An 11,960-nucleotide genomic window follows, 5' to 3' on the forward strand; every position below is an offset into this window, starting at 1 on the left:
TTGCAGAGAAAGACAACTATCATATGATCTCCCTGATATGAGGAAGTGGTGTTGCAACATGGGGGCTTAAGTGGGTACGAGAAGAATCAATGAAACAAGATGGGATCGGGAGGGAGACAAACCAAAACAGACTCTTAATGTCACAAAACAAACTGAGGGTTGCTGGGGGGAGGGGGGTTGGGAGAAGGGGGGTGGGGTTATGGACATTGGGGAGGGTATGTGCTATGGTGAGTGCTGTGAAGTCTGTCAACCTGGCGATTTACAGACCTGTACCCCTGGGGATAAAAATTCATTATACGTTTATTAAAAAATTAAAAAATTAATTAAAAAAAATTTTTTTCCAGATAAAATTATTTCTGCCATAGTCAGAGTTTGGGAAGTTGTTAGACCCTTGGTCTGGACTCTAGATGGGACCCCAAATTCTTCTTGAGGAGTTTCCCAACCCTACCCACAGACAGGGTGATATTCAAAATTTGTAAAAACACTCAGGGCGCAGACACTGACCAATCCAGTTGGAGGCCAGTCAAACACCAACCAGTCAGAGGAGATGCCAGCTCTGAGGCGCTGGTCGGGCAGGAGCCACGTCCTACATAGCGCTCTGTTTAGGAAGGTGTCCTGGTCACCTCCTCAGCCTTCACAGGAGGATTTCGGTGCCACCTCCAGCTCTACCAACTGTCAAAGCATATGGGAGTGAACCCAACCAGTGTCCCAGGGCAGCTGCCCTCCAAGCACTTGTCAAGGAGAATCACCTCAAAATCGCTGCTCCGTGAGCACACTGTGGGGAGAACAACCATGAGTGAAGTGAAGTCCATCTCATTTTTCTAAACTATGATTTTCGTGCTAATGTTCGCCGTGGGAACCCCTTTCCTCAAGTAAATCTTATGAGGAGCCCCAACGCGAACAATGAGAGGAACAAAGCTGATCGTTTCGGGCATACAGACGCCAGTGCGCCCTCACCGCTCACCACCACCTTCTCACACACAGACACACAGAGACACACAGAGACACACAACACAGACACACAGACACAGACACAGACACACACACCACACACCCCTGAAACCCTGCAGCAGCCTCTGGCATTCCAACAGGGAATCACTCATCATGGAGAAAGGCATGAAGAAAAGTCTGTCACGGACACTCGAAACTCCGATAGAGTCGGACCTTCGGAGAGTGTTTGGGGCACCTCTAGGTCCCCCATCATCCCCCCCTTCCTAGAGGAACATCACAAGGGGCCGTTCTAGTAAGTCCCTCGCCGTACGGACTGTAAAAGCAGTTTAGGGCTCGTTGCTTCACACGCTGGCCGTTTGGGGGGACCCGCGGAACTATCTTTTCCTGCCTCTGGTGACACAAGTGGCTGGGCCTCTGCGGAGCAGCCGGTTTGCTTCTGTCGCGCAGACGCTGGGTCTGCGGCCAGAGACTGCTCCCCTTCTCTGGGTGGGCCCAGGGGAGGGTCCAGGGCGCCCCAGGGCTCCACCTCCAACAAACGTGCCAGGTCCGATGCCGTGAGCTTGTGTCCCGACCCCACTCCTGGCTCCTTCCTTCCTTCCTCAGCCTTGTCTTGTCCTTTGTCGTATTTTCTCTGCCCGCGCGCTGGTTATTCGGTCACGTCTGGCAACGGCATATGATCTTTGCAAGCGACCTTGCGCCCTTTCTGGAACTGGCAGGCAAACGCATCAACGGATCCCGACTGTGGGATTTCTGCAGTGCGCCGCGGCTCTCTTCAATCCGCCACTTTGTGATCTACTTCAGCAGGCACCGGCTCTCCTACAGCCAATTTCACTGTCTTTTCAGACTAGAAAATCACTGCCTGGCCAAAGACACGATGCTCATGAACTAACTAGACGTCGCTTTATTACGGATTCTCGTAATCTCTGCATCTCCTCGGTGCACGGCGGCACCTCATAATCTCTCCATCCCCTGGGTGCACGGCGGCACAACCGTGCCGGGGGAGGGGAGTAAACCCGTCACTCACCCAAACCCAAATATTTGAACCCAAACATTTATGACTTTTTATCTCTGCCCCCCCCCCCCCCGCCCCTGCCCAGACTCTCCTAAAGCTTTGACGGGGCAGAGGGAAGAAAAGTGAGGACTCGGGGTATGGGACAGCCAGTCTCCGTGGAACTTAAGTGTCTTCGGTTTCTGCTGCTACAGTTTTATTTTCCTCCAGCTCTGCGATTAGAAGGGACAAAGCCATCAGAACCACCCAGTTGTCTTTAAGATATAGCTCGCCCTCCTCACGACTCCGCCCCTGGCTGGCAGACTTGGTGTCCCAGGGTCGGAGAATCGGGTTAACAACCAAAGCAGTACATCCACGAGAAAGCAGGAGCGTACTCCCCGGTTCCCAGAGTGAGGCTGAACTGGGAGGCTTAGGGAGCAGCTATGCCATATACACGGGGAAGAAATAAAGGCAGTTTGGAGGAAAATCTCTCCTGGAGGGAATGTACAATCCAAGAGCTCTCCCACGCCGGCCCTAGGCCTCTCGGTTCACCGGGGACCACACAGGTGCTAGGCAGGGAGCCCTCCCCACCCTAGAGAAGGGGCCAGCTCTCCCCCCGCCCCCGGAGAACCCTGGGATGGTGCCTGCTCCGGAGGGAATTGCACGTCCACCAGTAGCTGGATGAGTCCCCGGAGGGCGACCCCAGGACACAGTGGCACGGAGGAAAGAAAACCCTCTCAGCCTTGGCATCTGGGAAACATTCTGAGCTTTTCATTCTCTCCTTCTCTTGGGCCGAGGTGGTCCCGGCTTCAGGATAATTTGCAGCCTCGCTGGTCTTGGGGTGGCAATAGGGACCCCGAGGCTAGAAGCCCAGGTCTTAGGGGCTTGGATCCCGCATCCAGAGAGCACCCTGGGACCTGATTTGAAATGCGCCCTGGGAGTCAGGAGCCCCCTCCACCCGGAGGAGCGCAGGGAGCCTCTCTCTCGGCAACAGAGGGACCCCATCCTCCAGCCCACAGACGTGAGCACGGGGAACACTGTCGAGAGAATGTTCAGGACGCTCCGGCAGCCCGGTGGGCGGCTCCCTGGGGCCAGACCGAGCGGGGAACAGCCTGAGCTGAGCCAAGGACTATTTGGCACCTGCACTGGGCTTTCGAAAGGCAGAGGGAGAAGCAGGCCTGCGGGGACGGCAGGACAGAACGTGGTGGGAGCCCATCTGCGGCAGCTTTTGTTGCCGGAACATTTGGTGCCGGGATTAGGGGCCTCGAGCAACAGGGCATTGGGAGAGTAAACGCTCATGAAACCAAGGCCTGCGTAGCCCCGCCTCCCTCGGCCTGCCCGGGGCCTCCCTGCGGTGGCCGAGTGGACAGACAGCCCTCCTTCCCGGGGGACCGTGACTTGCAGCCCGGGGAGCGCCGGGCAGCGCGGAGAGAGGCCGAGGCCGCGGGGAGAGGCCAACGCCAGCTCTCTGTGAGTCTGTGCATTTGCGGCCCCACTGGGACTCTGGAGAATTCCGGGAGCCAACTCCGGCCTCCCTTTGACAGAGTCACTTTTCATCTCTTTGGCTGCAGGCACAGGCAAACACACACAGGCGAAAATCAGTTAATAACTATGCACATTTTATAATAAATTTTAACAATTTAAGAGTCTGGTACAGCTTTATTATAACTTTTATTTCAGCACACTCATTCAGGGCGTGATAACCTGCCAGAAACACGGAATTTGCTTGACAGATGCTCTGAGCGCCAAGATAATGGAATATGCTGGAGAGAAACCTGGGGTCGCACCCAGCTCGGCTCTCCTCCCTCCCTGGGGGATCCCCGAGGGGCTCTCGGGAGTTCTGGACGCGGAATGGGAGCTGTGAGTGCGGGGAGGGACGCGCCGGCTCAGCCAGCGTTGCTGGGTCAGTCTCCAGGTGCGGCCGGCCCCACCGCGGTCCCCGGACCTTTCGGTGGCTGGAAGGTGGAACACGGCACCTTCTCCCCCGCCTCTTTCAGGCCTGACCTGGGAGGGACTGAGATCAGCCCCAAGGAAAACCTCCCAGGCGCTCCTTCTTCTGCCTCCCCTGCCCACTCTGGCCCCCACCCGCACCCCCCGGCATTTTTCTCAACGATCAGCAGCCTCGGTAGCATCTGAGAAGCTGAGAGAGAGGCAAATCCGTGGTCCCACCTCCGTCCTACTGACTCTGAAACTCCGGGGGGGCCCCCCGGGTGTCCTCACAAACCTTTCCGGTGATGTTGACATGCGCCCGAATTTGGGACACACTCAGGTTTGAGAGGTCGAGAGGTTTCAGGGAGGCTGGGGATGCTCTGATCAAGCGAGATTTGGGCTTAAGCTCGGCCGCTGCTGTCGTGTCTCCCTTGCCGGGAAGACTCGGGCCTCGGGGTCCCCCCGTGAGAAATAAGGCCACAGGCCGGACACTCGCTGCGGGCTCCCGAGCCCTGACAAATGACTCCGATAGAGCCCAGCGGACCTTCTCTTCAGGGAGAGACCGAGTGGCCCACATCTTAGAACCCTCCCAACCGCCCCCTGTACCGTGGGGGTGTGTGGCGGTTAAGGGCCGTCTTCGCATCAACTAGAAGAACTAGGGGGAGGGGAGGGTCCAGGACCAGAAACAGGTCCACCCAGGGGGAAGCCAAGCGGAGGGGAGTGTGTGCGAGCATGCACGCACAGAACGAGAATTCATCCAGGTCCCTGCCGTTTTCTTTTTAATTTTTAAAATGTATTTGTTTGACAGGCAGAGAGAGAGCCGGAGAGAGCACAAGCAGAGGCAGAAGCAGGCTCCCCACGGAGCAGGGAGCCCGATGCGGGACGCGATGCCAGGGCCCGGGGACCATGACCCGAGCCGAAGGCCGACACTGACCCACGGAGCCACCAGGCGCCTCTAGGTCTCTGTTTCTCTGGGTTTCTTTCCTCTCCCTTTATCCCTTGACTCCGTTTCTCCAAGAACATGAGCAAGTCTCTCCTGCTCTCCTGGCGGATCAACAAAACCCCTCCTTGGACACGGCAGCCTCTTCTGTCTGCCCCTGTCTCTCTCTGTGCCACGAGAGCCAACCTTGGAACTGCTGTCTCCCCTCGGACCGTCACTTCGAGGCTCCGGACGCTCCGTCCTGGACCTCCGTCAGTCGGCCTGTGGCCACCATCTTCTAGGACGTCGCGCTAGCCGCCTCCTGCTTTCACTCCGGGGGCCGTTCCCCAGCCCCTCGGTGGCCTGGTCTCTCTGGCATGTAACCCTCTGCCCTCTCCAGGCTTTACCTTCTGACTGTCCCTTGTCAGGCTTCAGACGATGTTAAACAGCCTTTACCCGTCTGTCGTCTGAGCTCCTAGTGTGATGATTCACGACCTACCCGCCGTCTTGCGTGCGCTCTCCGAAATATGTTACGGAAATAGACAAGGGGGAGTCTACGTACTTCTTTCAGTGTCCTTCAAATGCAACTGCAGACAAAAATAGTCTTTTGGAAGTAAGGGCCAGAAAACGTTCATTTTCCTTGAGGAGCTAGCATATGATCTCATAAACAATGAGACTCAGAAAGCAAGTCTCAAAATGCTTGAAATGGGCAAATCCGTCATGTCAGTCCCGGCAGAACACTGGCTAGACGGGACGACAAAGAGTCGGAGGGCAGTTTCGGGTGTGAAGGACGTCGTATTCCTTGATCTGGGTGCTGGGTAGGTACGGTATTCAGGATATAAAGAAGCATGGAGCCGTATCATTAAGATATGAGAGCTTCTTGGACACATATTATACTTCAGTGAATTTCTTCCAGAATTCTGAGTTCCCTTTTCTCTCCAGAAGTCCTGATCAGTGGTGGCTCCATTACATTCTTATACAACGTTTTGACCTTTACGCGCGCATCCTATTGTCTTCCAGTCTTGCTCTCCAGCTCTAAATTATACTCTCCGTGGTTCAAAAACTGTGTCCTTAGCTTATAACTATATACCTTAGGCTTTACTGTATGTGCACATCCACAGTGCTTCATGTAGATGAGGAGGCTTTCAAGTAGGATAAAGTCTGCTTTTTTTTTTTTTTTGTCTCTCTATCCTTCATGCCCAGCGTATAGTGGTTGTTCGATTAATGTTGAAAGAGAGAAAGAAGAGAGAGAAAAATCGGGTAAAAGTGAGTGCAGGACTTAGGGGTCAGAAGGGTTCTTTTTGAAAGGAGAGAGGTCTGAGCAGATCTCCAGGGCGGTGGGAAGAAGCTGGGAGAAAAAGACACATTGACGATGAGGAGGGTGATCTACAAATCCTGCTCCCGGGAGAGGAGAGGAGGAAGAAGTTAGGACGGGGCGGATTGTCTTGAACAGAAGAGACATTGTCTTCTTCATATCCTTGATTGGTTTTTCCTCCTCTCTGCAACCTGTAAATCGTTGTAATCCCTCAAAACTCAGTCCTCTCCATCATAATCTGTCTCCTGATGATTTCATCTGAGGTAGTTTAAATACCATCTGTCCTCCGATGGCTCCCAGGACTGTATCCAGCCCGGATCTCTGCTGTGAACCCAGGACAGCCCACTCAGCCTCTCTGCTGGATGCTCAGCAGACGCCTCGAAGTTAACAGGAGAAACACCGAACCCTTGATCTTCTCCCAAACCTCGTCCACCCACAGTCATCCCCGTGGGAGGCCAACGAAGCTTGAGTCATCCTCGACTCATCTTTCTCTCACACAACCATCCAGTCCGTCCACAAATCCCGTCGCCTCCATCCTCAAGAAGAGAGAGAAAGTCCAGAACCCAGCACTCTTCACACCTCCGCTGTTCCCCCGGGGCCAGACACCACCCCTCTCCCCGGGATTTTGTGTTTTCTTCGATAGTCCTCTTGCTTCTACCCAAGCCCACCTACAACCTTTTCACAGCACGGCAATTAGAAGGATCGTTTTTAGGAGTCTCCCCTCCGCTCAGAGCCCGGTGCTAACTTCCGTCTCAGAGTAAAAGTGAAAGTTCTTATGACCCTCCGTGCTAATAAGGTCTTATGACCCTCCAGGGGTCTAATTTCCATGCTGCCTTGTCTCTCCCTCCTTGTAGGACTGTACACGCTCAGGGCCCCTCACGGTCACTGCCCCACCTGCCTTCTCTGCTTTCTCTCTCCCCCGGCTGCTATTCAACCTACAACCCCACCCTTCCGTCCTCACGTTTTGTCTTCCCCGCTGGATGGAAGTTCGGCAGCGACAAAGTTCCTGTGTCGTTTGTTCGCTGCTGTAGCCTCAGAGTCTAGAAGACAGCATGGTCTATGTAAATTCATGAAAATTTCAACTAAATTTTTTAAGAATTTAATTTTAATTTAATTTTTTTAAATTTAATTTTCCCAAGGGATTCTCTTGCTTAAAACCCCTCAGTGACTCTTTATGTCCCTTAGAATAAAGTCCCCTTCTTTGTGGGCAGCCGAGGCCCTTTGGGAGCTGGCCCTGTGGCCTCCTCTCTCACATGGCCTTCCAGAACACAGCCCAGTGGAATCACCCAGCAGCCCATCCAGTGGTTCCTCCGCGATTGGCCTCCTCTCCCAAGAGGGCTCTTCCAAAACCACCTGTTTGGGGACTCAATTTGGGGGTCAATCAAGTTAGAGTAGACCCCACCCTTGGGCCCCGACAAGGCACCGGGCTCTTGCCTGCTCCAGCCTGTACCAGTCTGCCCTGACACCCTTTCTCTGCTGGTCTGTCCTCATGCTTGAGAGCAGAGGCGCCCATCCGTCGAAGGCGGGTGCCTCCAGCCCTAGCCAAGGACATGCTCTGTGAGGTGGCGGGAGTGGGATAATCATTATTACCATCATCTTTGATAAATATTTATTCAGTCAATGGCTCGCCTCAGTACTACTGTGTCCTCATGGCTCAGCTTGCCAGTTAACCGACAGTTAGAGGGACTGACTCCCGTCACACACCGGAGTGGCAGAGTGAGCGCCTCTTTCCACCTCAAGCCCTTCCCCTCTTCAGGGTCTCTTCCTCAAAGCTGGAAGAAGACGGAGCCTCACACGTCATGAGGGACAGCAGAAGTCACCTTGATGTCTCCTTAGCAATCAGAATGGCTTCAAGGTCACTTCTGGAGCCTCAGGCACCTGATGCATGTCCTAGGGCACAATATATTTTTTACTGCAACTCAGATTTCCTTGCAAAGGATACCGTCTAGTCCGAATTTATTGCAGTCACGGGCTCTTTGATCTGTCTGGCTTAGCGCGTGTCTTAAGTAGGCTGAGCGAGAAGTGATTTCACCTCGTTATTAAAAATCACCTACGGTGAAGGTGAAGTGCCCGCACACCATCACGTATTCATTCAATGAACCTTTATGAAGTTTCAGTGCCACTGGGGGAGGATAATGACACTGAAGAGGGGTCCCTGCCCCCGGAGGAGACGCGGCCCCGCAGTCAGTAAAGGGGTCCCCGGAGCTATTTAAGTGATTTTATCCTTCATGTTAGGCTTTGCTTAATTAGAGGCAGATGTCTTCATCAAAAGACAAGAGGAAAGATTTCCTTCATACCAGCTGCATGCACAGACTTCGGTGAAGTTGTTCCATTTAGTCCTGACAAGCCGACGGTACCCCAGGCTGAAAGTGAGACCCACTGAAGCTTAACGGCCGGCCAGGCCGCACACCAGCGTGCGCTGGTGCCCGGCTGCCGGTGAAGGTTCGCCGCCCCTCCAGGCCGTGACCTCCCTCCTCCCCCTCCCTGGTAACGGGAACCCCCGCTAAGGCCGTTCCAAGAATATCCAGGGACCACAGAACTGTGCAAAGTTGCCATGTCTATGCAAAGCCATTTACGGCTTTTGAAAGCCAGCAGCCATCCAGTAAATTAAAACACACACACACACACCCACACACACACACACACACACCATTAAGTTGAAAAGAAAAATGGACACAAGGAAGAGTCTACTTAGTCACTTATTGTTAATAGGCCCCAGCCCGTCCAAGGACACGGTTGGTGACGTCTATCCCAAGCCTCTCCCTGCCGTGGAGGGGGCATTTTGTGAAGTCTGGGCTCCTTTGACTTCTAGAAAGTGACCAAGGAAGAGGGTCGATGCAAGCAAGGTGCCTCGGGAGGCAGAAGGGCCGCGGTGTTCGGGCCCCAAGGGGACAGAGGGAGGAGACCTCGAAGTGGGCCCCTGGCCATGGAGGAGCTCCCCGGTGGGACACTCTGTTAGCTCACGAAAGCAGCCACCGTCCTGCTCACATCCCAGCTCCAGGCGACAGCCGGAGCCTCGGTGGCGCCGTCCACGCCCCAGCCGGAAAGCACAGCCTGGACGCGGGCGCCACACCTGCCCCGGCACCGCCCGTGGGCCCCCTTCTCACCCTGCGCGGTGCCCCCACCATCCTGCCTCCGGGGTGGGCTTCTGTTTGCAGGAAAGACCTCTCCCTGGGCGCCTCCCTCAGAAGCCTCAGACCATGACCCAGATCCACTGCTGGGCGCAGCGATCAGGAACGCCGCTGAGGGCTTTGTTCATAGGGTTTGGACAGTGCCTCCCAACCAGGGCTTTTCTGCCGGGGCTGAGGGCTCTACCGCTCTGAGAACAGGAATCACTCTGCACCCACAGCGTCTGCGAGGCAGGTATCCCGACTTCCCCGACAGGCACTCAGAGAAAGTTCCCATCCTTTTCTGGAGAGTTGGAAAGAGCTTTGCTACACCCACCAGAGCCACTATTCATAGGAACAGTTTAGGACCCTGCGGGCAAAAACTCAGGGGGAAAATCCCAGTCCCACGAGCTGTGTTTTGGCCCAGATCCTTCTTGACTGGAGAAGTGGTGTTAATCATCTGGGAGGTCTTAAAGACCCTGGGGGGAAAAAAATCAATAAAAGTGCTTTTTCTCTCCTAAGCTACTTTCCTTGGTGGGGGTGCCCCCCCCCCCATCAGCACCCATGAACTCCTGCTCCGGGGACTCTAGCTCAGGACAGTGAAAATGGCTCCCTCCGCCAGGCCTGGCTCTCAGGGACATCTGTGAAGGCGTGTCAAGCTGACTGAGAGGAAACCTCTCCTTCGGGTATGACTCAAGACGAGCATCTCACCCAGAAGGAAGATGTGGAGGCGAGAACAAATCAATGAAGGATTTGCAGATAGATGTTCCTCGGCCCGAGTACAATTTACAAAGTGCGGCGTGGAAGGGGATAAATCTCCTCCCCCTCTCCGCCAGCCTCCAGCCGGCTCCTGAACAAAAACAACTCTTTGCCACAGAACCTTGGGCTCAGCTGGAAGTGAGTTTCCTCAAAAGGCGCAGGGAAGGGGGGACCCACGCCTGAAGTCCCACAGCCGGCGTTTCGCGTCTGGCGGCGTGAGGGTAGGGAAGGGGCGGCCGGGGGGCAGGTGCCACGCGGGGTTCCTGCCGGGACACTTTGACAGAAAGAAAGTTGGACGGAACGAGTTTTCCAATGTCACGGGGGAGCGGCCGCAGGGCCATGGGCAGGCCAGCCCGGTGGCCGGTCACTGATCTGAGAAGCGAGTCCACTCAGGGTTATGCCCTTTCCGTGACCCCCCGAGGGAAGGGACCCCGCGGGGAGGAGAGGGCTCTGCACCAGCCCAGGCTGGCGGAAACACCTTCCCCAGCTCTCCCGGCCACTTGGGCAGCTCCGTGAAGCCGGGACCAAAACTGACGCGCAGGGAGCGACCCCGGCCCTCCCCACCCCTCCCCTCCCTCCAAACCCCCAAGGAAACTTGATTTGTCTGCAGGGAACCCAGGCTGGGAACCTGGAGAGGAGGCAGAGGGGCAGAGGGGAAGCCGGGGGCCAGGCAGTCCGTGGGATGATGGATGCACAGCCCAAAGCCCCAGAGCGAGCCGACAAGGACCGTACCTCCTGCTGGTCTCGGGGGAGCCGCTCCGGGATCCATGGCTGGGAGCTGAGGAGAATCTCTAGGGCATCGGGAGGGAGCAGAGCACAGCAGCTCCTCAGAGCGATGGGCCAGGGCGAGCTTTAATTAACAGGGTCTGAAGCCTCTTCGTTTTTTGGTAACTGAGCAGATTTAAAGGGCTAGAGTCCCAATTCGGAGGGTGCCGGTGTCGCTCTGCCTGCTGCCTCTGCTGCTGCTCCAGCCACGGCTCGGGCGGCCGGAACAGCTTCCTGCAGACCTTTCGGTCCGGCGAGGAACCGCAGCGCCGACGGTGGGGCAGCACAGCCCGTGATCTGGGGGGCTCGGGCCGCAGGGTCTGAATCGAAGCCACAGTGTTGTGGACCTCAGCACCGCCCACCCTCTGTCCTCGGACCAGGGAGGGAGGCTGGATTCGTGGGGTGCAGCTGGCAGCAGGGGAACCCTCCCAGATCCGGGGTGGGACGGACAGTGTCGGGGAGAGTGGGAAGTGGGGGCTCTGCTTTGTGCTCCTCTCCTGACAGCGATGCACAGTGACAGCCGTCCTGCAAACTGCGCACACACACACACCTGTCCATGCACACGCATGTCCGCCCCCACACACGTCTGCCCATGTACACACACACACACACAGACCGCAAAGGCAATGGCCCGCAGCCAGCCAGTTCCCTGACCACACACCTGCGTTTTACAGGTAGACACACCGAGAGAGAGAGTTGTGACTGTTGCTCCAGAGCATGGCCAGGAGAGAGACTGCAGAAAGGTGGTGGGGGGGAGGGGAAGAGCAAACCCTCGTGGACAGCGGCCAGCGTCCTTGGCTGCCTTTCCCAGAGGGGAGATTGAGTCAGGAAGAGCCTCGATTCAGGACCATCACCCCTAGGGAACCTCCGTCCCCACAGCCTCTTTCTCTGCCCTCCTGCCAGGCTGCCTGAGAAGCCTCGCCTCGGGCGACACCTCAGGGTCTCACCCTCATCCCGGACCCCTGACTCTCGCTGACGCCGGTGCGGTTGTCCCCGGGCGCTGCTCAACACCGTCTCTCCAGGAGGCGGCAAAGGAAACCCAGCTGCGGGGGCTCCCCAGACTCGGGGCTCTGCCTTGGAGTGAGTGACAAGGGGGTGTCCCAGACGGATCGGGCTTGGGGATGGGGGGAACCTCAGATTCCTCCCGGCTCTGCTGCGAACTCCCGTGGGACCCCCTCCCCTCCTCAGCCTGCGTTTTCTCTTTTGTAAAATGTCGGTGCGAAGCCA

At 56.2% G+C, this 11,960-nt stretch overlaps 1 protein-coding gene across 2 annotated transcripts in view; it reads right to left on the reverse strand.

Annotated features, from left to right (window-relative positions):
- Nucleotides 1-10,943, reverse strand: part of CALN1 (calneuron 1) — a 486,412-nt gene extending 475,469 nt beyond the window's left edge. Inside the window, exon 1 of one of the 2 annotated variants that reach the window (XM_059414742.1) lies at nucleotides 10,701-10,943. The gene's annotated coding sequence lies outside the window, so the exon portion shown is untranslated. The remainder of the gene's footprint in view (nucleotides 1-10,700) is intronic. The other variant, XM_059414746.1, reaches the window with a different exon arrangement.
- Nucleotides 10,944-11,960: the final 1,017 nt, after the last annotated feature.

Source organism: Mustela nigripes, chromosome 11 (genome assembly GCF_022355385.1).
Source record: "Mustela nigripes isolate SB6536 chromosome 11, MUSNIG.SB6536, whole genome shotgun sequence".
In the NCBI taxonomy this organism is placed as follows: Eukaryota; Metazoa; Chordata; class Mammalia; order Carnivora; family Mustelidae; genus Mustela; species Mustela nigripes.